Here is a 27,566-nt window from a genome sequence, read left to right as displayed (position 1 = left end):
GGTGGGGTTAGAGAGGGGGGGCGGGGTTAGAGAGCGGGGAGCGAGGGGGGGCGGGGTTAGAGAGCGAGGGGGTGGGGTTAGAGAGCGGGGAGCGAGGGGGGGGCGGGGTTAGAGAGCAGGGAGCGAAGGGGGGGGGTTAGAGAGCGGGGAGCGAAGGGGGGGGTAGAGAGTGGGGAGCGAAGGGGGGGTAGAGAGTGGGGAGCGAAGGGGGGGTAGAGAGCGGGGAGCGAAGGGGGGGTAGAGAGCGGGGAGCGAAGGGGGGTAGAGAGCGGGGAGCGAAGGGGGGGTAGAGAACAGAGAGCGGGAAGGGGGGGTAGGGAGCGGGGAGCGAAGGGGGGGTAGAGAGCAGAGAGCGGGAAGGGGGGGTAGAGAGCGGGGAGCGAAGGGGGGGTAGAGAGTGGGAAGGGGGTAGAGAGCGGGGAGCGAAGGGGGGGTAGAGAGCAGAGAGCGGGAAGGGGGGGTAGAGAGCGGGGAGCGAAGGGGGGGTAGAGAGCGGGGAGCGAAGGGGGGGTAGAGAGCGGGGAGCGAAGGGGGGGGTAGAGAGCGGGGAGCGAAGGGGGGGGTAGAGAGCGGGGAGCGAAGGGGGGGGTAGAGAGCGGGGAGCGAAGGGGGGGGTAGAGAGCGGGGAGCGAAGGGGGGGGTAGAGAGCGGGGAGCGAAGGGGGGGTAGAGAGCGGGGAGCGAAGGGGGGGTAGAGAGCGGGGAGCGAAGGGAGGGGGTAGAGAGCGGGGAGCGAAGGGGGGGTAGAGAGCGGGGAGCGAAGGGAGGGGTAGAGAGCGGGGAGCGAAGGGGGGGTAGAGAGAGGGAAGGGGGTAGAGAGCGGGGAGCGAAGGGGGGGGTAGAGAGCGGGGAGCGAAGGGGGGGGTAGAGAGAGGGAAGGGGGTAGAGAGCGGGGAGCGAAGGGGGGGGTAGAGAGCGGGGAGCGAAGGGGGGGTAGAGAGCGGGGAGCGAAGGGGGGGTAGAGAGAGGGAAGGGGGTAGAGAGCGGGGAGCGAAGGGGGGGGTAGAGAGCGGGGAGCGAAGGGGGGGTAGAGAGCGGGGAGCGAAGGGGGGTGGAGAGCGAGGAGCGAAGGGGGGGTAGAGAGCGGGGAGCGAAGGGGGGGGTAGAGAGCGGGGAGCGAAGGGGGAGGTAGAGAGCAGGGAGCGAAGGGGGGGTAGAGAGAGGGAAGGGGGTAGAGAGCGGGGAGCGAAGGGGGGGGTAGAGAGCGGGGAGCGAAGGGGGGGGTAGAGAGCGGGGAGCGAAGGGGGAGGTAGAGAGCAGGGAGCGAAGGGGGGGTAGAGAGAGGGAAGGGGGTAGAGAGCGGGGAGCGAAGGGGGGGGTAGAGAGCGGGGAGCGAAGGGGGGGGTAGAGAGCGGGGAGCGAAGGGGGAGGTAGAGAGCAGGGAGCGAAGGGGGGGTAGAGAGTGGGAAGGGGGGGTGCGAAAGGAGTGTAGGGAACAAAGGAGGATAGAGAGCGGGGAGCGAAGGGGGGTGGAGAGCGAGGAGCGGGGGGATGAGTGGAGAGCGAGGGGGGTAATGAGCAGGGAACAAGGGGGAGTAGAGAGCGGGGAGCGAGGGGGGGTGGGTAGAGAGCAGGGAGCGAGGGGGGGGGGTGGGTAGAGAGCGGGGAGCGAGGGGGGTGGAGAGCGAGGAGCGAAGGGGAGGGTAGGGAGCGGGGGGATGAGTGGAGAGCGAGGGGGGTAATGAGCAGGGAACAAGGGGGAGTAGAGAGCGGGGAGCGAGGCGGGGGTGGGTAGAGAGCGGGGAGCGAGGGGGGGGGGGGGTGGGTAGGGTAGAGAGCGGGGAGCGAGGGGGGGTGGGTAGGGAGCAGGGAGCGAGGGGTGGGGTGGGTAGAGAGCGGGGAGCGAGGGGGGGTGGGTAGAGAGCGGGGAGCGAGGCGGGGGTGGGTAGAGAGCGGGGAGCGAGGGGGGGTTTGTAGAGAGCGGGAAGCAGGTAGGGTGGGTAGAGAGTGGGGAGAAAAGGGGAGAGAGCGGGGATCAGTGGGGTAGAGAGCGTGGGGAGTGAGGTGGCGGGGTTGTGTCTCTATCTCAGCTTTTACCCTTGGGTTGTAGCGAGGGTTTGGTAGAATTTGCGAAATGGGCAGACGGGGTGGATGCAATTTAATACGGAAATTTGTAAAATAATAGATTTTAGGAGGAAAAACGCGGAATAGGAATAAACACTCAATCAGAAGCGACTGATTGGTATGGAGCCTCAGAAACCGAGCAGTTCAGCTACGCCATTCCCTGAGTGCAGGGAGATAAATCCATTAAAAAGGCCAGCCAGGTTTTATAAATTAGGACAGAGAGTACAGAGCAATGACTGCTCAACTTGTACAAGACCTGGTTAACTCACATTTCGAGACAGTTTTGGGTTATTATAGAAAGATCATTGCAGCCATGAGCAACGCCCAGTGTAGCTCCATCAGGATTGTGCCAGCGATGTTATGAGGAGACACTTGAGATACTGGGACTATTTCTATTGGAGCGGAGAAGGCCAAGAGGAGATTTAATAGAGGGTTTTACAATTTGAAGTGTCTTGATGATGTGAATAGAAAATGATTTGGGAGTGGGTGATGAAGGGAGTTAGGGTTAAGTGACATTTGAAAGTACGCAGGCCTCCTTATTGATGAGCGTACTGAAACCTTGGGGTTTCGGAATTACTCTTCAATTGAATCCTCCTTTCTGCCTTTGCTTTTTTCCCCACTTCCTTTGTCATTTTGTCCATTATAGACCAATCGTACCAAATAGAATATTGTCCTTTCTGCGCGGGATCACTGTTGTAATGCACCAGCTTCATAATGAAAAGTGTGAGCTCGGAACTGGGAATAAAATGTTCCCAAGGACGTATTCCCAGATAACAGAATAATTCTGTAGAGAGGGAAAATATTTCTATTCAGTACAACCGATCGGCTGCGGAGAAATGTGAGCAGCAGTTGTGCCAGACCCTGTTACGATTAAATTCTGATGCACAGATCTTTAAAGGTGGGAGCGCAGGGGGAAAAGCCCATGGAAAAAGACAAATGGGCGTTTGTGTAAAGAGGCTTTGAATATCGGGGCATGTGATGCAGAATTTGTACACGATTTTGGTCAGTCCACAATTGGAAGGAAATTATGCAAAAGGTATTCGACCTGCAGAAAGGGTACAGCAAATTTAAAATCTTTTCATTAGAGCATCGCAGATTACGGGGCGATATGATGGAGGTGTTTAAGATGATCAAAGGATGGGGAATAATAGACAGAAGCAGACTGGTCCAGTGATTAAGGGGTCAGGGACGAGGGATTAAATGTAAGCGGTTTAGAACTGAGGGCTGGAGAGACTTCCTCACACAGTCGTGAGGCTGTGAGATTAGTTGAGACAGTAGCTCTCAACTTTGAGAGGTGATCTTATAGAAGCATATAAGATTATGAGGGGGCATGACAAGGTGGATGCAGAGAGGATGTTTCCACTGGTGGGGGAGACTAGAACTAGAGGGCATGATCTTAGGATAAGGGGCCGCCCATTTAAAACTGAGATGAGAAATTTATTCTCTGAGGGTTGTGGATCTGTGGAATTCGCTGCCTCAGAGAGCTGTGGAAGCTGGGACATTAAGAAACTGTCTTAAATTTATTTAAACGATAAGGGATTATGGGAAGTGAGCGGGAAAGTGGAGCTGAGTCCACGATCAGATCAGCCATGATCTTATTAAATGGCGAAGCAGGCTCGAGGGACCTTATGGTGTACTCCTGCTCCTATTTCTTATGTTCTTATGTTCTTATGTTCAACTTTCAAGATGAGATTGGATAGCTGAATGGAAAGGGAATGAAGAGAAAGGGGACATGATTAGGGAAGTTTGTTCTTGTGGGGGGTAAATGCTAGCATGGGATAGTCAGGCCGAATGGCCTTGTCTCCTTGGTGTGACTTACATGTAGTTCAAAGATTGACGGATGAATCCAGGAGTGACAGATGATAAATAAAAACAGAAAATGCTGGAAACACTCAGCGGGTCAGGCAGCATCTGTGGAGAGAGAAACAGAGTTAACATTTCAGGTCGATGACCCTTCCTCAGACAGATTAAAGTTGTGAAGAAATGTTTGAAAAATTGGGGCTTTTATCACTAGAACAGAGAAAGTTAAGGGGAATCGAGAGGTGATTTTGAGAGGGTAAACCATGAAGATTGATCCCAGTGCCTGATGAATCAGCAACAAGGGGAGGGGGGCACAGACTGAGTACCACCAGAGGACGGGGGTTGGAAGCAGTGTTTTTACAGGAAGTTATTCAAACATGGAATGCTTTACCACAAGGGGTATTGGACTGAGACTGCCAGCATTTGACGGGGAGTTGGAGAGGGTTTGTAAACATAGAGGGCGGCTATAAAAGGATTCGGGAAAGGGCAGGGAAATGGGACTGGAGATGATGGCTTCAGTTAAAAAGGTCTCGCTCCAGCACAGGCACAGTGGGTGGAGTGATCTCTATTTGTGCTGTGATCCAATGAATTACACAGATTGAATTATTCTGATTAAAGGGACTGAATGGTGCCTTGTGTGTCTTTTGATTGTTGCTCATTGGAGAGATTTCCTTTCCTGTGGTTTTACAGTGTCAACAGAAGATACCTGATATCTCCTGGAATATTTTCTTACACATACTAAAGTTAGGGGACTGTGCGATAGATCTATTGATTAGAATTCCTGGTAAACACCGAGCTAAAGTACTGAGAGCTGTGGGCAGGTATCAAGATCTGTATGTGATGTAACAGTGAGCAGCAATGGTTTGAAGGAGCATTAGTGCCAGATTTCACAGTTGTCCACGGCAGAGACGCCCATTCAAGGTCACGGTGACTGAGGTTTCGGCAGCCTAGATGCCGGATTTTACTGCTTTAATCCGGCACGGACATCCTTCTACTCACCTTTGCTGCCCGTTTTATGGAGACCAGGTTGTTGCTATTGTGGAGCCAGGTTGCAGAGAGTCAGCACCAGCAGACCCACTCCCCACGGGGAGTCGGCACCAGCAGACCCGTTCCCCACAGGGAGTCGGCACCAGCAGACCCGTTCCCCACAGGGAGCCGGCACCAGCAGACCCGTTCCCCACAGGGAGTCGGCACCAGCAGACCCGTTCCCCACAGGGAGTCGGCACCAGCAGACCGCCCTGGGAGAGCGCAGTGATCGGCGGGGCGTGTGCACGGAGCTTGTTTCCAGCGTATCAGTGAGGATCGGCACAGGTCAGAGTGCAGCTCAGGCAGCCTGTAGTTGGGCAACATGGTAGCAGGAGACAGAACATGGGCACCATTGGTCCTCTACTGCCACAGGGAGCTGCCATGCTGCAGCTGCACGTCCCTCGCTCAACGCAGCACAAGCTGGGCATTCCAACAGCCCATGCTCGCTGGGGTGCATTTACCATACGGGGGCGGGAGGGATGGGGCATGGGGGAATGGGGCATGGGGGATGGGGTACAGAGGGATGGGGGGATGGGGGATGGGGTACAGGGAGAGATGGAGTATGAGAGGATGGCATACGAGGGGATGGGAGAATTGGGTACGGGGAGAGATGGGGTATGCAGGGGGGGTACAGGGAGAGATGGGGTACGAGGGGTACATGGAGAGGTGGGGTACAGGGAGAGATGGGGTACAAGGGGGTGGGGGGGTACAAAGAGATGGGGTATGAGGGGATGGGGGGTGGGGTTCAGAGAGATGGGTACGAGGGGATGTGGGGTACAGGGAGAGATGGGGTACAAGGGGGTGGGGGGTACAGAGAGATGGGGTACGAGGAGTGGGGGGTGGGGTACAGAGAGACTGGGTGCGGGGAGATGGTGAAGCGCTCCATTCTCCTGCTTTCTCCCGCTGCCCTGTTCTGGGCTTTGGAGAGCAGCTCACTGAGCGAGTTCTGTAAGCACAGTGTCGGAGCGGTGATGTGTCGGGGGTTGGGCCGGGGGATCGGATGCTGAGCTGGGCCCACGCAGCGTTGATGGTAAACCAGCCCCCAAGGTCCCAGCGGCTCGTGGCTTTGTCTTGTTTGAGTTTTGTTGCTGTTGTCTCGATGGTGGCTGAATCAGCAACGCGAGAGATGGGAGCCTGAGCCCAGAAGCTCGTGATAACTTTGCAGCCTCAATGACACATGGCTGGCCCATGCGTGGCTGTACCTGGTTCTAAGCAGTGCCACTGTGTTGTCCAGGGATGGTTTCACACTCTGTTGTATTCATCATAGGCAGTCCCTCGAAATCGAGGAAGACTTGCTTCTACTCTAAAAGTGAGTTCTCAGATGACTGTACAGTCCAATACGGGGATTACAGTCTCGGCCACAGGTGGGACAGACAGTGGTTGAAGGAAAGGATGGGTGGGACTGGTTTGCCGCACGCTCCTTCCGGTGTCTACACTTGTTTTCTGCATGCTCTCGGCAATGAGACTCGAGGTGCTCAGCTCCCTCCCGGATGCTCTTCCTCTACTTCAGGCGGTCTTTGGCCAGGGATTCCCAGGTGTTGGTGGGGATGTTGCATTTTATCAAGGAGGCTTTGAGGGTGCCCTTGAAACGTTTCCTCTGCCCACCTGGGGCTCGCTTGCCATGTAGGAGTTCCGAGTAGAGTGCTTCCTTTGGGAGTCTTGTGTCAGGCATGCGAACAAATAGCTTATTATTGTTGCATTATTGTCTTGCTGGGTATCTGTGACCACCCTCTCGTAAGAGCATAAGAATTAGGAGCAGGAGTAGGCACACGGCTCCTCGAGCCTGCTCCATCATTTAATAAGATCATGGCCGATCCTCAACTCCACTTTCCTGCACTGTCCCCATATCCCTTAATTTCTTTACTATCCAAAATCTATTGTTTTCTGTCTTGAATATACTCAACGACTGGGCATCTACAGCCTTCTGGGGTAGAAAATTCCAAAAGATTCACCAAACTCTGAGTGAACAAATTTCTCGTCATCTCAGTCCTAAATGGCCGAACCCTTATTCTGAGATTGTGACCCCTGATTCTAGACTCCTCAGCCACAGGAAACATCCTCCTTGCATCTACCCTGTCAAGCCCTGTAAGAATTTTGTATGTTTCAATGCGATCACCTCTCATTCTTCTCAACTCTAGAGAATATAGGCCTAGTCTGCTCAATCTCTCCTCATAGGACAATCCCCCCATCCCAGGGATCAGTCTGGTGAACCTTCGTTGCACTCCTTCCTTGGGTAAGGAGACCAAAACTATACAATACTCCAGGTGTGGGCCCTATATACTTGCAGTAAGACATCTTTACTCTTCTACTCAAATCCTCTTTTAATAAAGACCAACACACCATTTGCTCTCTCAATTGCTTGCTGTTAACTTTCAGTGATTCATGTACAAGGACATCCAGGTTCCTTTCAACACCAACATTTCCTAATCTCTCACTATTTAAACAATACTCTGCTTTTCTATTTTATCTACCAAAGTGGAATAACTTCATATTTCTCCTGATTATATTCCATTTGCTGTGTTCTTGCCCACTCACTTAGCCTGTCTATATCCCCTTGAAGTGTCTTTGCATTCTCCTCACAACTTGCATTCCCACCCAGCTTTGCATCATCAGCAAACTTGGATATATTACATTTGATCCCCTCATCCAAATCATTGATATAGATTGTGAATAGCTGGGGCCCAAGCACCGCTCCTTGCAGTACCCCACTAGTTATAGCCTGCCAATCCGAAAATGACCCGTTTATTCCTACTCTTTGTTTTCTGTCCGTTAACCAATCTTCAATCCATGCTAGTATATTACCCCCCAATCCCATGAACCTTAATTTTCTTCAATAACCTCTTGTGTGGCACCTTATCGAATGCCTTCTGAAAATCCAAATACACTACATCCACTGTTCCCCCTTATCTATTCTGCTAGTTACAACCTCAAAAAAACTCTTAACAGATTCGTCAAACATGATTTCCCTTTCATAAATCCCTGTTGACTCTGCCCAATCCTGTTATTATTTTCTAAGTGCCTGTTACCACATCTTTTATAATATATTCTAGCATTTTCTTACTACTGATGTCAGACTAACTGGTTTGTAGTTCTCTGTTTTCTCTCTCCCTCCTTTCTTAAATAGCGGGATTACATTAGCTACCTTCCAATCTGTGGGAACCGTTCTAGAATCTATGGAATTTTGGAAGATGACAACCAATGCATCCACTCTATAGCCACCTCTTTCAAAACCCTAGGATATAGGCCATTTGGTTCAGGGGATTTATCGGCTTTCAATCCCATTAATTTCTTTAGTACTATTTTTTTACTAATACTAATTTATTTTAGTTCCTCATTCTCGCTGGACCCTTGGTTCTCCACTATTTTCAGCATTTTATTTTGCGTCTTTTCCGTGAAGACAGACGCAAAGTATTTGTTTAATTTCTCTGCCATTTCCTTATTCCTCATTATAATTTCTCCTGTCTCAGCCTGTAAGGGGACCACATTTACTTTCTCTAATCTTTTCCTTTCTACATACCTATAGAAGCTTTTATGTCTCTTGCTAGTTTACTTTCATATTTCCCTTTATCAATTTCTTGGTCCTCCTTTGCTGAATTCTAAAACCCTCCCAATCCTCAGGCTTGCTGTTCTTTTTGGTAACATTTTAAGCCTCTTCCTTTGATCTAATACTATCTTTCACTTCTCTTGTTGGCCACAGTTGGACCATATTTCCTGTAGGGTTTTTGTGCCTTAAAGGAATGCATATTTGTTATAAATTATGTGCTATCCATTGTCTACCGTCATACCTTTTAATGTAGTTTGCTAATCTACCGTAGCCATCTCTTCCCCTCATATCTACATAGTTTCCTTTGTTTAGATTTAAGACCGTAGTTTCTATTTAACGAAATCACTTTCAAACTCTCCTATAAAACTCTACCATATTATGGTCACTCTTCCCTAAAGGCCCCTACAAGGTTATTAATTAACCCTTTTTCATTGCACAGTACTGGATCTAAAATAGCCTGGTCCCTAGTTGGTGTGATCTAGAAAACTATCTTGTGTACATTCCATGAATTCGTTCTCTACATTATTACTGCAAATTTGGTTTTCCCAATCTATATGTAGATTAAGGTCTATCATAATTACTGTGTTACCCTTGTTACATGCACCTCTAATTTCCTGATTTATACTCTGCCCTACATTATAACTATTGTTTGGGGGCCTATAAAACAACTCCCAACATTGTTTTCTGCACCTTGCTGTTTCTTAGCTCCACCCAAACTGATTCTATTTCTTGATTTTCCGAGCTAAGATCCTTTCTCTCTACTGTCTTTATCCCATCCTTTATCATCAGGGCTACCCCTCCTCCTTCTCCATGTTTGCCTGTCTCTTCGCTCAGCAAACCACACAACAACCAAGACTTTATAGTTTTCATTCCAATATTTGAGCAAGGGGCAAGATGCAGCAGGCTGGGAACATCTGCTACCAGCCCGTTCAACATGTGATGAGGCAGGAACTTGTTTCTGCCCAGAGACCTGTTGTGGCTTGTTCTCCACATCAGATGGCTCGAGACATGAGCTGCGGAACCTGTGATTCTACAGATTGCTCAGTTTACTGGAATGTGCCTACATGGGGGAAAAAAAGCGCTCTTCAATGGAAATCAGAAAGAGCTGGAAATAAATCAAATATATACACACACATATATAATGGATAAAATGCAGGAGACATACAGCTGGTTTGTCTGAATTTGTAAAAAGAAAACCGATTAAGATTTTGGGTGGAGACCTTAGTCAGCATTTGCTGTACCTGAATCAAGGCTGGTTTAAAAGGGTGGCTTTCTATATGTTCTGCTTCGGTTCCTTCTAAACACTTAGCAGAACAAGCCCAGGGGAAAATCAATCTTGATTGTTTTTCCAAACAACATAATTTTGGAAGTCTCGTTATACAATGGGTTTGAGTGGCCTCGGTCCATTGTGCAGGGGTAGAGGTGTGTGAGAGAAATCGCCTCCAGTGTCGCTCACCAAAGTTCCCTCTCTGGGTGGAAGGTGTGGGAGGGAAGGCCATTCCCACTAACCACTGCATTGCAGATGTTAAGCGGAAGGGAGGGGAGAAAGAGATGAAGAGTCAGCGGGTGGGGGGGGGGTTGAGATTGTTGGAGGAAGGGGGTGCCAGATTCAATTAGTCTGCTCGCTGTAATAAAACTCTGAACTGATTTACCCCCGTCAATGATTCCTGATTTCACTACACCGAGCACATCTACCATCTTCCAGTGATTGTGAATCTGATGGCCAGGTCCCCCCTCACCTCCACCTGCCTGGTGTGCAGACACAGTATGGACCGCGGTGCCACCTCACTTTCCGCTAATGCTCTCACCAAGACATTGCTGGTCGCGGTGGTGCCAAACACACCAAGAGGCTGGAGGGCCCATGGGTTGGAGGCTGCTGGTGTCAGGCTTGCTATTTGCAAGGTTTATCTGGCACCAGTGGCTGACCTTCCCGATTGTTGTACAACTTCATTGCACAAAATATTAAAACTAGCAAATTGAATTTGCGCTTTATCTGTTTAGGCTGTGATTGGAAAAAAATGCTGCACCTTACAAATCTTTCATTTCGAGCAATTTAATTTTGAGGGATAGAATCTTTGAACTTTCACTACAGAAGGAGATCATTCATCCCATTGAGCCTGCGCCAGGCACAACTACCCAACTACATAAGAACATAAGATCATAAGAATTAGGAACAGGAGTAGGCCATCTAGCCCCTCGAGCCTGCTCCGCCATTCAACAAGATCATGGATGATCTGGCCGTGGACTCAGCTCCACTTACCCGCCCTCTCCCCGTAACCCTTAATTCCCTTATTGGTTAAAAATCTATCTATCTGTGATTTGAATACATTCAATGAGCTAGCCTCAACTGCTTCCTTGGGCAGAGAATTCCACAGATTCACAACCCTCTGGGAGAAGAAATTCCTTCTCAACTCGGTTTTAAATTGGCTCCCCCGTATTTTGAGGCTGTGCCCCCTAGTTCTAGTCTCCCCGACCAGTGGAAACAACCTCTCTGCCTCTATCTTGTCTATCCCTTTCATGATTTTAAATGTTTCTATAAGAGCACCCCTCATCCTTCTGAACTCCAACGAGTAAAGACCCAGTCTACTCAATCTATCATCATAAGGTAACCCCCTCATCTCCGGAATCAGCCTAGTGAATCGTCTCTGTACCCCCTCCAAAGCTAGTATATCCTTCCTTAAGAAAGGTGACCAAAACTGCACGTAGTACTCCAGGTGTGGCCTCACCAGTACCCTATACAGTTGCAGCAGGACCACCCTGCTTTTGTACTCCATCCCTCTCGCAATGAAGGCCAACATTCCATTCGCCTTCCTGATTACCTGCTGCACCTGCAAACTAACTTTTTGGGATTCATGCACAAGGACCCCCAGGTCCCTCTGCACCGCAGCATGTTGTAATTTCTCCCCATTCAAATAATATTCCCTTTTACTGTTTTTTTTTCCAAGGTGGATGACCTCACATTTTCCGACATTGTATTCCATCTGCCAAACCTTAGCCCATTCGCTTAGCCTATCTAAATCTCTTTGCAGCCTCTCTGTGTCCTCTACACAACCCGCTTTCCCACTAATCTTTGTATCATCTGCAAATTTTGTTACACTACACTCTGTCCCCTCTTCCAGGTCATCTATGTATATTGTAAACAGTTGTGGTCCCAACACCAATCCCTGTGGCACACCACTAACCACCGATTTCCAACCCGAAAAGGACCCATTTATCCCGACTCTCTGCTTTCTGTTAGCTAGCCAATTATCTATCCATGCTAATACATTTCCTCTGACTCCGCGCACCTTTATCTTCTGCAGTAATCTTTTGTGTGGCACCTTATCGAATGCCTTTTGAAAATCTAAATACACCACATCCATCTGTACACCTCTATCCACCATGCTCGTTATATCCTCAAAGAATTCCAGTAAATTAGTTAAACATGATTTTCCCTTCATGAATCCATGTTGCGTCTGCTTGATTGCACTATTCCTATCTAGATGTTCGCTATTTCTTCCTAATGATAGCTTCTAGCATTTTCCCCACTACAGATGTTAAACTAACCGGCTTATAGTTACCTGCCTTTTGTATGCCCCCTTTTTTAAACAGAGGCATTACATTAGCTGCTTTCCAATCCGCTGGTACCTCCCCAGAGTCCAGAGAATTTTGGTGGATTATAACGAATGCATCTGCTATAACTTCCGCCATCTCTTTTAATACCCAGGGATGCATTTCATCAGGACCAGGGGACTTGTCTACCTTGAGTCCCATTTGCCTGTCCAGCCTGTCCTAGTGATAGTGATTATCTCAAGGTCCTCCCTTCCCACATTCCCGTGACCAGCAATTATTGGCATGGTTTTTGTGTCTTCCACTGTGAAGACCGAAGCAAAATAATTGTTTAAGGTCTCAGCCATTTCCACATTTCCCATTATTAAATCCCCCTTCTCATCTTCTAAGGGACCAACATTTACTTTAGTCACTCTTTTCCGTTTTATATATCGGTAAAAGCTTTTACTATCTGTTTTTATGTTTTGCGCAAGTTTACTTTCGTAATCTATCTTTCCTTTCTTTATTGCTTTCTTAGTCATTCTTTGCTGCCATTTAAAATTTTCCCAATCTTCTAGTTTCCCACTAACCTTGGCCACCTTATACGCATTGGTTTTTAATTTGATACTCTCCTTTATTTCCTTGGTTATCCACGGCTGGTTATCCCTTCTCTTACCGCCCTTCTTTTTCACTGGAATATATTTTTGTTGAGCACTATGAAAGAGCTCCTTAAAAGTCCTCCACTGTTCCTCAATTGTGCCACCATTTAGTCTGTGTTTCCAGTCTACTTTAGCCAACTCTGCCCTCATCCCACTGTAGTCCCCTTTATTTAAGCATAGTACACTCGTTTGAGACACTACTTCCTCACCCTCAATCTGTATTACAAATTCAACCATACTGTGATCACTCATTCCGAGAGGATCTTTTACTAGGAGATCGTTTATTATTCCTGTCTCATTACACACGACCAGATCTAAGATAGCTTGCTACCTAGTAGGTTCTGTAACTGCAGCTAAGGTCACAAGAATTCGAAGCAGGAGAAGCCATTCGGCCCCTCGAGCCTGCTCTGCCATTCAATAAGATCATGGCTGATCTTCGACCTCAACTCCACTTTCCTGCACTGTCCCCATATCCCTTCATTCCCCGAGAGTCTAAAAATCTATTGATCTCATGCTTGAATATACTCAAAGTCTGAGCACCCACAGCCAATTGGGGCAGAGAATTACAACGATTCACCGTCCTCTGAGTGAAGAAATTCCTCCTCATCTCAGTCCTAAATGGCCGACCCCTTATCCTGAGACACTGCCCCCTGGTTCTAGACTCTCCAGCCAGGGGAAACAGCCTCTCAGCATCTACCCTGTCAATCCCCCTCTGAATCTTACATGTTTCAATGAGCTAGCTATTCTCATCCCATTTCCCTACTCTTCCTTCACATCCTTTTAATATTTTCCATGAAGTGTTTATCTAACTGTGTGGAGTGGGGCTCGCAGGGTAAGTATCTTGGGGAAATCAGAATGTGCAGCCTGTCATTTTCCATCAGTATCATAAAGTGCAGGAGTAACTGGGCCCCTCCCCCCTTCACGGGCAGCAGTAACTGGGTCAACCCCCTGCCCCCGCTGGATCATGGGATCACCCCACTAATGACCACTATAAACACTACGATTGCGTCTCTTCCACAGTGGGCACTCGTGCGTTTCATATCCTGAAACACCATCACATTGGGAGAAGTTTCTTCACTTGTTAACAGTTTGTCAGCTCAGATACCCAGCTTAACAGTTGGGCATTTCACCCAGCGCGCTGCCTACCAGCCAGCATGGGCTCGACGGGCTGAATGGCCACCGTCCGTGCTGTAACCATTCTATGATCCCACGGCAGTGTTTCGCTGCGACCAACCGTGCCTCCCTCCTGTTTGTGAGGTCTATGAAGGGGAGATCCCCAGCTGCCGGTTGTTCCATTTGAAAAGCAGTCAGTGAAAAGCGACTGTTACAGCCGCTTTCAATTCATTCACAAATCTGAAGCAATAGAGGCCGTTAATTTTTTAAAAGCTCGTGCCCCGTGATTATTTTTTTTTCTGCAGTAAGCAGAATGCCATTTCTCCCAGGTTAAGATGTTTAAATACTGCTCCGGTCAAAGTAGTCAGGTTTAGGAACATAGGAACAGGAGGAGGCCATTCAGCTCCTCGAGCCTGCTCCGCCATTCAATGAGATCATGGCTGATCTGTGACCTAACTCCATCTATCTGCCTTTGCCCCACATCCCTTAACACCTTCGGTTAACAAAAATCTATCAATCTCGGATGTAAAATTAATAATCGATCTAGCATCAATTGCCATTTGTGGAAGAGTTCCAAATGTGTAGAAATATTTCCTAACCGCTCCTGAAAGGTCTGGCTCTAATTTTTAGACTGTGCCCCCTAGTCCTAGAATCCTCAAACCAGTGGCAATAGTTTCTCTCTATCTACCCTATCGGTTCCCCTTAATATCCTGAAAACTTCGATCTGATCACCCCTTAACCTTCTAAATTCCAGGGAATACAACCTGTGCAATCTCTCTTCGAAACGTAACCCTTGGAGTTTTACTTGTTCTCCTTACCTATGCAATCTGCTGCTTTTTTTTTCAGACACCAGGCAGGTGTGTGTGTTTTTTATAGATTGAAAGAAAGGCTCTTTCTGCCTGACACATGAAACAGATTTGAGAATTTTCAGGACATGACACTACTTGTAAACTATGCGAGAGAGGCAAGACCAGAGGCGCCGCTGAGCCTGCTAACGCGTCCGTTTGTGTTGCAACTTGCCTGTGTCTATCGCCCACGGCGTGAGTCTGGGTGAGGGAAGCTATCCCTGTTCCCAAACCCGACCTGATCAGACCTGCCCTGGCTGAGAAACTTTGAAGTAAACAGCAAAATTACTCATCGCAGTCATGTGGTTTACTGGAAGATTGTAGCTTTTGATAATCCCGTAAACTTTCCAAAAGAAAACACGTCTTCGTTCCAAGTGACACTTTCCTACAATTGAAAATGTTGCAACCGATCTGGGGTCGCCTTCCACCGATGGGATTCGATCGCTTTCTTCAGGCTCGGCTGCGTGGGGGGGTGCGGAGAGCCTGATCACTGGACATTGCTGCCTCAAGTACAGTGTCCCTGCAAACCATGCCCTTTTAAACTTTGGGAAACACTTCCATGTTTGGAAGTTCTGAACAATAAATTTTTATACCTTTTCTTTTGATTCCAGGTGGCTCTGGTATTTCTGGTTTGACCGTGGATTAATATCTGACATTAGAAGTTTCAGATGCATTGCGCCAATATTCAAATCAGGCCGAGGAACCAGAAATACTGGAGCGTTGGTTGTTCTTTTTTGATATTTAATTAGCCGCATTGTTTCCATGTCAGCTAATATTTCCCAGCCAACTGGGCAAACCCATCTGTTCCCACGACCCGGTCAAACACCGTGATTGTAATCGGTCACTGTGGGGGTCACCGAGGCAGCACAGCCCCTGCTTTATCTTTCCTCCTCCTCCCCTCGGGCCTGGAACTGAATCTGAGTCCCTCCGGCTGAACTCTCACTCGGCCGACCTGCCTGCTCGCATGAGCCTGGAGATATGTGCGATATCATTCAGGTATCAGCTGTGGAACTCTCACCTCAGAGTCAGAAGGTTGTGGGTTCAGGTCCCACTCCAGAGACTGGAGCAAACAAATCCAGGCTGACACACCCACTGCAGTACTGAGGGAGTGCTGCACTGTCGGAGGGGCAGTGCTGAGGGAGTGCTGCACTGTCGGAGGGGCAGTACTGAGGGAGCGCTGCACTGTCGGAGGAGCAGTACTGAGGGAGCGCTGCACTGTCGGAGGGGCAGTACTGAGGGAGCGCTGCACTGTCGGAGGGGCAGTACTGAGGGAGCGCTGCACTGTCGGAGGAGCAGTACTGAGGGAGCGCTGCACTGTCGGAGGGGCAGTACTGAGGGAGCGCTGCACTGTCAGAGGGGCAGTCGGGTGTATGGAATCATTCCACGTGTATACTGTCAAGGCAGCGAGATCGGGTGACCAAGCACCCGGCAAGCACGGCGACAACTCTATCCGCCTGGTCTGGCCTCCAGTGTGATGTGTCCTGGTGCATGAAACACCAAAGGTTAGTATGCAGGTACAGCAAGTGATCAGGAAGGACAATGGAATCTTGGCCTTTATTGCAAAGGGGATGGAGTATAAAAGCAGGGAAGTCTTGCTACAGCTATACAGGGTATTGGTGAGGTCACAACTAGAATACTGCGTGCAGTTTTGGTTTCCATATTTACGAAAGGATATACTTGCTTTGGAGGCAGTTCAGAGAAGGTTCACGAGTCTGATTCTGGAGATGAGGGGGTTGACTTGTGAGGAAAGGTTGAGTAGGTTGGGCCTCTACTCATTGGAGGTGATCTTATCGAAACATATAAGATTATGAGGGGGCTTGACAAGATGGATGCAGAGAGGATGTTTCCACTGATGGGGGAGACTAGAATTTGGCATAATCTTAGAATAAGGGGCTGCCCATTCAAAACTGAGATGAGGAGGAATTTCTTCTCTGAGGGTTGTAAATCTGTGGAATTTGCTGCCTCGGAGAGCTGTGGAAGCTGGGTCATTGAATATATTTAAGACAGAGATAGACAGTTTTTTAACCAATAAGGGAATAAGGGGTTATGGGGAGTGGGCAGGGAAGTGGACCTGAGTCCATGATCGGATCAGCCATGATTGTATTAAATGGTGGAGCAGGCTCGAGGGGCCGTATTGGCCTACTCCTGCTCCTATTTCATATGTGTGCGGCTGTTTGCGGTGTCCAGGATCGGTCTGACCCATGAATTCACCTGGAGACTCAATCCTCACTGACTATTGCAGTGGAAATATTTGCAGTGTCTGTTGGGCCATGGTATGCACACAGTCCTGTAGTGAGTTGCAGTTGCACTGTAAATTGTTGTCACTTCTTTCAAGATAGTTTCTGTAATTCCATGAAGATACTTTGTTGAAGTTCAGAGACCAAGGTGAACAGAGCAGTAGGCAGGAGGACAAGGTGAGGCGGAGCAGGCCATGGGCGGTCGATGATGCCAAGATTGAGGTCGGAAGAACCACAGTAGTGAGTTCCGAGAAAGAGTGAGTTTGCGAAACGGCACGATGAGTCAACAACAGAACTCTGATGTAGAAAGCAGGATGGAGTTCGAGCCTGGGAGGAAAGGTCAGCTGCAGAATGAGAAGAGTGATACTGACATCAGGAAGAGAAAGAAGAGAGAGAGAGAATGCACGAAGGTCGGTGCTAGCAACATTTATATGTTGCGAGGGTTGGGGAAAGTAAGCAACTTCATTGCTGGTTTGTCAGCCAGTGAAATGGTGCTGATGTGAAGGATGAGCTCATCCTGTGATGTGACTAATCCAGTGTGTGACGTGTCTCTGTGAGACCGAGTGGGTGTCTGGCTCTCAGTCACTGCCCTTTCTCATTGACAGATCCAGGTAACTAGCACACCCTGAAATTCAGCCGGCCATGTTGTTGGTTAAAGGAAAGAACTAGCATTGATACAGGATGATCTATGGTCAGGGCATCTCAATGGTTTTACAGTCAATTCACTACTCGGTGTAAGCAGACATACCAGCCAGTCTGTGCACAGCAAGCTCCCACAATTGCGATGAATGGCAAGGTTGGTCAGGGCAGCGGGAGATCTGCCCCACTCTTGCAATATGTGGTGGGATCGTTTACAGGCAGCGAGAGTGAGGGCCTCGGTTTAACATCTCTCCAGAAGTATGGAACACTGGAATTGTAACTCTGCAATGAAAGAAAGATTTACATTTCTATGGCACCTTTCACGACCACCGGACATCTCAAGGCACTTTACAGCCATTGAAGTGTTTTTGGAGTGTAGTCACTGTTGTAATGTGGGAAACACGGCAGCCGATTTGCGCACAGCAATTTCCCACAAACAGCAATGTGATAATGACCAGATAATCTGTTTTAGTGATGTTGGTTGTGGGATAAGATTTGGCCCCAGGACACCGGGGAGAACTCCCCTGCTCTTCTTCGAAATAGTGCCATCTTTTACATGAGAGAGCAGACGGAACCTCGGTTTAACGTCTCATCCAAAAGACGGCACCTCCGTCAGTGCAGCACTCCCTCAGTACTGGTCCTCTGACAGTGCGGCGCTCCCTCGGTACTGCCCCTCCGACAGTGCGGCGCTCCCTCGGTACTGCCCCTCCGACAGTGCGGCGCTCCCTCGGTACTGCCCCTCCGACAGTGCGGCGCTCCCTCGGTACTGCCCCTCCGACAGTGCGGCGCTCCCTCGGTACTGCCCCTCCGACAGTGCGGCACTCCCTCAGCACTACCCCTCCGACAGTGCGGCGCTCCCTCAGTACTACCCCTCCGACAGTGCGGCGCTCCCTCAGTACTGCCCCTCCGACAGTGCGGCGCTCCCTCAGTACTGCAATGGAGTGTCCGCCTAGATTTTTGTGCTCAAGTTCCTGGAGTGGGCCGTGAACCCACAACCTTCTGACTCAGGCAAGAGTGCGAGCCACTGATCCACAGCTGACAGTGACATGGCTTTGAGTTTATCCGGTGAATGTTCAAGCCCAACAGATGAGAAACTTTGATACGTTGGTCTGTCCTGAGTAACTCTTCTGGCCAGAGAGCAGTAGGGGCGGTACAGTGTGCACTGTCCCAGCGGAGAGTGATCAGCCAGGGTTCCTCCTCCTGCTCACTGCCCAGTGACCCCTGCTGCAAAGTGCGTGTGTGTAAAATGAGTGCGGACAGGAGTGGGCTCAGCTGTGTGACTTGCCCCACAGTCAAACACCTTGGTGACATTGACTGTCGCGGCTCTCACACGTGTCGTGGCCACCGGCGATGTCCCAGGTGCTCGGGGACACAAACCGCAGCAAGGGCTCAAGGTGCTCCATGGAGGAGAGGCGGAAATTGGTTAAAACACAGCAGGAGGCCATTCGGCCCGTCGAGCCCGTGCCAGCTCTCTGCAAGAGCACCTCAGTCAGTCCCACTCCACCACCCTTTCCCCCTAGCCCTGCAAATGTTTTTCCTTCCGGGATGGAGTTGGAGTCTATAATCAAGCTCCTCCTTTGAGTCATGCACTTCCATTGCCAATTGCTGTTGCTAAATTGCCACACGGTCAGCTGGCGTCGTTTCAGCAGGTGGAGTTGGGTGAAAGTTTGGAAACTCACTCCATGGCACCACCTCCTGGACAGTGCCCGCACTACATCCTTACAGGCAGCTGTTTCCCTATAGGATTTTAAAACATTTTAGATATGCCCAATTTCTAAGTTAAATATTGCTGTAAAAGTGTGACCACACTTGTGACAACAGGAGGTGCGAGAGCATCAGGAGTTTAACAGACACACCGATGATCTGTGCGGGAGACCGTGGGGGCTGGAGGCAGAGTGATGTTACAAGGAGGGGGTACTCATCATCGTAGGCAGTCCCTTGGAACGAGGATGACTTGCTTCCACGCCGAAAACGGATGAGAACGGAGGTGTTTCAATGATATTCCGGATCCCAAACTACATCCTGGAAGATGCCTGTGCGTGGATTTTTTTAACGTGTGGTGGCCGTTGCACACCAGCCACCACACGAGCTTGACAGAGCTAGGTCTTGGTCCAGTGGCAAGGATTAACCAAGACGACTGGAGACCAGCTCTGCTGCACAGACCAAGTGAGCACACATATCGCAATGTGGGCTGGCCGGTGCTGCCCCAGGGCCCTCGCCTCTCCTGGGCCCCGAACCTTTGCCTCTCCTGGGCCCCGATCACATCCCTCTACGGACTCTTGCCGCTCTTTCGTCCCGACCTCGCCGCTCCTGCTGTACCTGCCCGCGCTGCAATCAGCCGTCGCCCTCCTGCAGCAGCATGCGCTGCTCCCTGCAGTGGTATGGTGCCACACGCTGCTCCCTCTAATGGCCCCGGCCTGCTGATGGTCTTGCAGGCCGGGACTGTGCAGATTTCCGGGCCAGGCTGCCGCATGCTGCTCCCGACTGGGCTGATGGACACTGACATCACCCAGTCGTTATTTTAAAGTCGTGCATTCAGTCCTTATTTCTACATACTTCCATTATAAATTCCAAGTCCGAATTTATATTGGAAAATACCATGTAAACTTCTCAGGTTGCACACTCGCTCCAGTAGAGGTGCTGCAATCCTTGCACTGTCCAGTGGGGAATTACAGTCAGTCTATGGGACACTGCACTGTCAGTGGGGAATTACAGTCAGTCTATGGGACACTGCACTGTCAGTGGGGAATTACAGTCAGTCTATGGGACAGGGTGCACTGTCAGTGGGGAATTACAGTCAGTCTATAGGACAGGGTGCACTGTCAGTGGGGAATTACAGTCAGTCTATGGGACAGGGTGCACTGTCTGGGGAATTACAGTCAGTCTATGGGACAGGGTGCACTGTCAGTGGGGAATTACAGTCAGTCTATAGGACAGGGTGCACTGTCAGTGGGGAATTAATCAGTCTATGGGACAGGGTGCACTGTCAGTGGGGAGTTAGTCAGTCTATGGGACACTGCACTGTCAATGGGGAATTACAGTCAGTCTATGGGACACTGCACTGTCAGTGTGGAGTTAGTCAGTCTATGGGACACTGCACTGTCAGTGGGGAATTACAGTCAGTCTATGGGACACTGCACTGTCAGTGGGGAGTTAGTCAGTCTATGGGACACTGCACTGTCAATGGGGAATTACAGTCAGTCTATGGGACAGGGTGCACTGTGTTCCCCAGCACTGCCTCCGGATCCCACTTCATTAAAAGTTTTTTTTTACTGCGGTATATTTAAAACCACCTCAGATGGATGTAAACAATCCCGTCGCACTATTCGAAGAGCAGCGGAGTTCTCCCTGGGCTCCTGGGGCCAAAATTTAATCCTTCAACCAACATCACCAAAGCAGATTATCCGATCAATTATCTCACTGCTGTGTGTGGGAGCTTGCTGTGCGCACATTGGCTGCCGCGTTTCCCACATTACAACACTGACTACACTTCAGAAGGACTTTGTTGGCTGTAAAGCGCCTTGGGACGTCCTGAGGTTGTGAAAAAGCGCTATAGAAATGCAAGGTTTGTATTTCTTTGATCAGGTACTTGTACAGTGTATCAAACCCCGAACTGTTCCATGTATTGCAACTTACTGCTCCAGCTGCCCGTTTCTGCCGACACTTGTGAACATCATCTTGAACCGACATCATTTCTCTACTGTGGCATCTATAGTCCCGTAGGCTGTTTTACTGACTTCATGCGAAAACTTTTCAAAACTAACTTTTGTTTTTCCAAAACTTTCCATTTTGATAAACTGACCCACCCCTTTCCTTAACAAAATCACTTTTCTTACTCCACATTTAAAAAGCTCATGTGTTTGCCCCGGTAACAAATTTATGATCTCCGATAGTTAGCAGGCCGTCTCTTGCCTGACCCTGAATACAAAGCACAGCACAGGTGGACTTTTAGTCATGGTCAGACATCCAATCAAGCTGTTGGCTCTCTGATCCATTCACACACATTCTGTGGCAGGAGTCGTGATCTCAAACATTTACAAAGCCTTTAATATTGTCAAATGTAAGTTTGCACACTAACTATTGTGCAGATTAAAGAAGAAAAGTTCACTTTAAAACATGTTCCACCAGAAACGATCCTGCAGATTGCGTCATGTTTCTGTCGCCACCCATCCACTTCTGAAATCCCGGCCAACCTCGTGAATGAACTGTTCCTCCAGGACCTGCCAAAGTCTCCCTGTTGCACGCGGTCCTTCATCATCATCATCATCATCATCATCATCATAGGGCAGTCCCTTGAGATCGAGGGAGACTTGCTTCCACTCTAAAAGTGAGTTCTCAGGTGACTGAACAGCCCGATACGGGAATTACAGTCTCTGTCACAGGTGGGACAGACAGTGGTTGAAGGAAGGGGTGGGGGTGGGGAGTCTGGTTTGTCGCACGCTCCTTCTGCCTGCGTTTAGTTTCTGCATGCTCTCAGCGACGAGACCCGAGGTGCTCAGTGCCCTCCCGGATGCTCTTCCTCCACTTAGGACGGTCTTGGGCCAGGGACTCCGAGATGCCGGTGGGAATGTTGCATTTTTATCAGGGAGGCTTTGAGGATGTCCTTGAAACGTTTCCTCTGCCCACCTGGGGCCCGCTTGCCGTGTAGGAGTTCCGAGTAGAGCGCTTGCTTTGGGAGTCTCGTGTCAGGCATGCGAACAATGTGGAACAATTATCCCGGGGCCGGGAATCAGACCGAGAGTTCAGGCTGGCTGCACATTATGGCTATCGGTTCAGTGCTTGGCCTGAAACGTATTAACGTGAAGAATATTGTCGGGGTTTCAGAGAAAGTGCGTCTCCTCGGAGTTCTGGTTCCGAGCAGTGTCTGGGTCGAGGGAGATTTCCAGAGTTTTGCTGAGCATTGAGTGAAAAATAAACTCCGCCAGATAAATTCTGAAATCAAAGTAAGTGTGTCAGTGTTTAAGGGTGGCTGGGTCTATTCATCACATGCTGACGGGCAGGACCATTAGTTCCAGAATCTTCCCCTATTTAACGTTTTGGCAAGTTGCTGCGGTTAGAGTGACTAAAGTTGGTTCATTAAGAAAGCTTCATGAGCTTTATGGTTTCTATTGCGATCCATGTTTATAGCCACTAATGGCGTCGAAGTATCTCCTGCTCATCGCAATATTGCTGCAACAGCAAACAGCAACCGAGAGATTCGGTCTTGGGATCATTTTTAGCTGCAGACATTAACCTATGGTTAAAACCATGGTTAAATAGCATGGTGAAGGAAGTGTTGCATTTCTATAGCGCCTTTCACAACCCCAGATTGTCCCAAAGCGCTTTCCAACCACTGAAGTACGTCTGCAGTGTGGTCACAGCTGTGGTGGGAATGGACAAGGACATCGAGCGCTGTGCTAAATGCTGCTTGGCCAATGTCACTGAGAATGTCTAGGCTGCTGTGTGCCTTCCCCCTCACCCCCGAGTCTGCCCCTCCCCCCCGAGCCTGCCACTCCCACCCCCCCGAGATTGCGCCCCCCACCACCCCCCACGGAGCCTGGACGTCCCCCCCCCCCCCCTCGCAGAGGATTGCGCCCCCCCCCCCCACCAGAGCCTATCCGTCCCTCCCCTCCCCCCACCTCCCCCCACCAGAGCCTATCCCCCCCCGCCAGAGCCTGGCCCCTCTCCTCCCCCTCCCCCCAAGCCTGGCCCTCCCCCGAGCCTGGCCCACCCTCCCCCCTCCCCCGTCCCCCCCCGAACCTTGGCCCATCCCGACCGCCTGAGTTTGGCCCTCCCCCCCCCACCCCCCCCGAGCCTGCTGCCTGCCCCCTGAGCCTGGCCCCCCCCCTGGAGCCTGCCCAACCCCCACCAGAGGCTGCTCCCACTGAGGCTGCCCCCCCCCCCCCCCCCCCAAGTGCTAAATGGGCCGAGTTGTGAGGACAGATGGGAGACAGCCAGACTGGAAAGGTGCTGACTGAGCGGGAATTGTCTGCAGGGTGCACGCAAATGGAAAGGTTCATCTGGGACACAACTTCAAAATGAATTGTGGACACTCGGGACAATGAGCGCAGGGTCAAAGTGCAACTGATGGCTGGCAGTTCTTTGTGTGGACTGACGGGGTGAGCGGTGGAGCGAGAAACCCTGGGGTCGTTGGAGAAGCGAGAAACCCTGGGGTCGTTGGAGAAGCGAGAAACCCTGGGGTCGTTGGAGAAGCAGCTGGATGAGGTGGGGGGGGGGGGGCTGCTGTGTTATGGTGTGTCCGGGTTTGGGGGGGGGAGGCGGCAGTGTAGGGTGTTTCTGGGTGGTGTTGGGGGAAGGGGGAGTATCGGGTCTGTCCGGGTGGGGGGAGGGGAGGGGGAGTGTCGGGTCTGTCCGGGTGGGGGGAGGGGAGGGGAGGGGGAGTGTCGGGTCTGTCCGGGTGGGGGGAGGGGAGGGGAGGGGGAGTGTCGGGTCTGTCCCGGGTGGGGGGAGGGGGAGTGTCTGGTCTGTCCGGGGGGAGGGGTGGGGTGAGAGTGTCGGGTCTGTCCGGGTGGTGTTGGGGGGAGGGGGAGTGTTGGGTCTGTCCGGGGAGGGGAGGGGAGTGTCGGGTCTGTCCGGGGAGGGGAGGGGAGGGGAGTGTCGGGTCTGTCCGGGTTGTGTTGGGGGGAGGGGGAGTGTCGGGTCTGTCCGGGGAGGGGAGGGGAGTGTCGGGTCTGTCCGGGTTGTGTTGGGGGGAGGGGGAGTGTCGGGTCTGTCAGGGGAGGGGAGTGTCGGGTCTGTCAGGGGAGGGGAGTGTCGGGTCTGTCAGGGGAGGGGAGTGTCGGGTCTGTCCGGGTTGTGTTGGGGGGAGGGGGAGTGTCGGGCCTGTCAGGGGAGGGGAGTGTCGGGTCTGTCAGGGGAGGGGAGTGTCGGGTCTGTCAGGGGAGGGGAGTGTCGGGTCTGTCCGGGGAGGGGAGTGTCGGGTCTGTCAGGGGAGGGGAGTGTCGGGTCTGTCCGGGTTGTGTTGGGGGGAGGGGGAGTGTCGGGTCTGTCAGGGGAGGGGAGTGTCGGGTCTGTCCGGGTGGTGTTGGGGGGAGGGGAGTGTCGGGTCTGTCCAGGTTGTGTTGGGGGGATGGGGAGTGTCGGGTCTGTCCGGGGAGGGGAGGGGAGTGTCGGGTCTGTCTGGGTGGTGTTGGGGGGAGGGGAGTGTCGGGTCTGTCAGGGGAGGGGAGTGTCGGGTCTGTCCAGGTTGTGTTGGGGGGAGGGGGAGTGTCGGGCCTGTCTGGGGAGGGGAGTGTCGGGTCTGTCTGGGTGGTGTTGGGGGGAGGGGAGTGTCGGGTCTGTCCGGGTGGTGTTGGGGGGAGGGGAGTGTCGGGTCTGTCCGGGGAGGGGAGTGTCGGGTCTGTCCGGGTTGTGTTTGGGGGATGGGGAGTGTCGGGTCTGTCCGGGGAGGGGAGTGTCGGGTCTGTCAGGGGAGGGGAGTGTCGGGTCTGTCCGGGTGGTGTTGGGGGGAGGGGGAGTGTCGGGTCTGTCAGGGGAGGGGAGTGTCGGGTCTGTCAGGGGAGGGGAGTGTCGGGTCTGTCAGGGGAGGGGAGTGTCGGGTCTGTCCGGGTGGTGTTGGGGGGAGGGGGAGTGTCGGGCCTGTCCGGGGAGGGGAGTGTCGGGTCTGTCCGGGGAGGGGAGGGGAGGGGAGTGTCGGGTCTGTCCGGGTGGTGTTGTGGGGAGGGGGAGTGTCGGGCCTGTCCGGGGAGGGGAGTGTCGGGTCTGTCTGGGTGGTGTTGGGGGGAGGGGGAGTGTCGGGTCTGTCCGGGGAGGGGAGTGTCGGGTCTGTCAGGGGAGGGGAGTGTCGGGTCTGTCCGGGGAGGGGAGTGTCGGGTCTGTCTGGGTGGTGTTGGGGGGAGGGGAGTGTCGGGTCTGTCCGGGGAGGGGAGTGTCGGGTCTGTCCGGGTTGTGTTTGGGGGATGGGGAGTGTCGGGTCTGTCAGGGGAGGGGAGTGTCGGGTCTGTCCGGGTGGTGTTGGGGGGAGGGGGAGTGTCGGGCCTGTCCGGGGAGGGGAGTGTCGGGTCTGTCTGGGTGGTGTTGGGGGGAGGGGGAGTGTCGGGCCTGTCCGGGGAGGGGAGTGTCGGGTCTGTCTGGGTGGTGTTGGGGGGAGGGGAGTGTCGGGTCTGTCCGGGGAGGGGAGTGTCGGGTCTGTCTGGGTGGTGTTGGGGGGAGGGGAGTGTCGGGTCTGTCCGGGGAGGGGAGGGGAGTGTCGGGTCTATCCGGGTTGTGTTTGGGGGATGGGGAGTGTCGGGTCTGTCCGGGGAGGGGAGGGGGAGTGTTGGGTCTGTCCGGGGAGGGGAGAGGAGTGTCGGGTCTGTCCGGGGAGGGGAGGGGAGTGTCTGGTCTGTCCGGGTTGTGTTGGGGGAAGGGGGAGTGTCGGGTCTGTCCGGGGAGGGGTGGGGAGTGTCGGGACTGTCCGGGTTGTGTTGGGAGGAGGGGGAGTGTCGGGTCTGTCTGGATGGTGTTGGGGGGAGGGGCAGTGTCGGGTCTGTCCGGGGAGGGGAGGGGAGGGGAGTGTCGGGTCTGACCGGGTTGTGTTGGGGGGAGGGGGAGTGTTGGGTCTGTCCGGATGGTGTTGGGGGGAGGGGCAGTGTCGGGTCGTTCTGGGGAGGGGGAGTGCTGGGTATGTCCGGGTGGAGCAGCTGAGATGAACCATGTGTAACTTGTGACGGGGAGGTTATTTGTTAAATACCTCCATCACTCACATCCAGAGGATCCATGTCCCAGCACTGGCCCACAAACCCTTCCCCTGAGACAGAGACTGAAGGTTATTTTTAGGTAATGCCTGTTTCCCTAAACCCACCCCATTTAGCCGCGTTTCTTCACTTGGGGTCCAGTCATGTACTGGTTCTGTTACTAGCCCAGTGATCCAGAGATTGTGAGTTCTCATCACATCAGGGCAGTTTGAGAATTTGAATTTTGTTTGCAAAAAACAAAATCTAGAACTAAAAAGCTGGTCTCAGTGACAGTGACCATGAAGCTGTTAGATTGGCGTACAGACCCTTTAGGGAAGGAAACCTGCCATCCTTACCGGGTCTGGGCCTATATGTGACCCCAGATCCACACCCACGTGCTTGATTCTAACTGCCCTCCTGACGTGGGCCCAGGAAGACACACCGTTTGTACCAAGCCCGCTACCAGCCGGTCAGGATGTAGGCCCATCACCACCCCAGGGCAATCGGGGATGGACAATAAATGCCGGCCTTGCCAGCGACGCCCACATCCCAAGAATTAATTATTTTTTAAAACTGTATAAAGAGGACAGTATGAGGGATGTTAGTTGTGAATAAATGAAACCTCTTCAGGAGGGATGTGTTACTCCAATGACTCCTTTGTAAGAGTGTGATATATTCACAGAACACAGCACACACTGCTCCTAACATGGCAGGCAGCTCTCTCGGAAACCTCCAGAAATCTGCCTAGTTCTGTTTATTATTAACCCTGAACTTGCAGTACACAATACATCCACATCCACAGTGTGGAGCTACAAACATTACAAGCTTACAGACGTTACAAAGAGTAAGGCTGTATCAACAGGTCACCTGCTTATTGAGGTCTGAGCTCCTCTCTCTCCCCGGCTCCCTCTCTCCCTGTCTGTCTTTCTCTCTCTCTCTCTCTCTCTCTCTCTCTCCCTGTCTCTCTCGCTCCCTGTCTTCCTCTCTCTCTCTCTCTCTCCCTTTCTCTCTCGCTCTCTCTCTCCCCATCTTTCCCTCTCTTTCCCCATCTCTCTCTCTCTCTGTCTCTTTCGCTCTGTCTCTTTCTCTCTGTCTCTCTCTCTCTCTCTGTCTCTCTCTCTGTCTCTCTCTCTGTCTCTCTCTCTGTCTCTCTCTCTGTCTGTCTCTCTGTCTCTCTCTCTGTCTCTCTCTCTCTCTCTCTCTCTGTCTCTGCCTGCGTCTCGCGCGCTCTCTGCATCTCACGCTCGCGCTCGCTCTCGTGCTCTCTTTGTGTGTCTCTTTCTCTGTGTGTGTGTCTCTCTGTCTCTGTCTCTCTGTCTCTGTCTCTCTCTCTGTCTCTCTCTCTGTCTCTCTCTCTGTCTCTCTCTCTGTCTCTCTCTCTGTCTCTCTCTCTGTCTCTGTCTCTCTCTCTCTGTCTCTGTCTGCGTCTCGCGCGCTCCCTGCATCACGCGCTCGCTC

General features: G+C 51.8%; 1 protein-coding gene across 3 annotated transcripts in view; it reads left to right on the top strand.

Annotated features, from left to right (window-relative positions):
- The window catches only part of tp63 (tumor protein p63), a 384,611-nt gene that overhangs the window by 291,617 nt on the left and 65,428 nt on the right, over nt 1-27,566 (top strand). The gene's annotated exons all lie outside the window — the stretch shown is intronic.

The sequence above is a fragment of the Pristiophorus japonicus genome, chromosome 6, assembly GCF_044704955.1.
Source record: "Pristiophorus japonicus isolate sPriJap1 chromosome 6, sPriJap1.hap1, whole genome shotgun sequence".
Taxonomy (NCBI): Eukaryota; Metazoa; Chordata; class Chondrichthyes; family Pristiophoridae; genus Pristiophorus; species Pristiophorus japonicus.
This window is presented reverse-complemented; position numbering and strand designations above follow the sequence as displayed.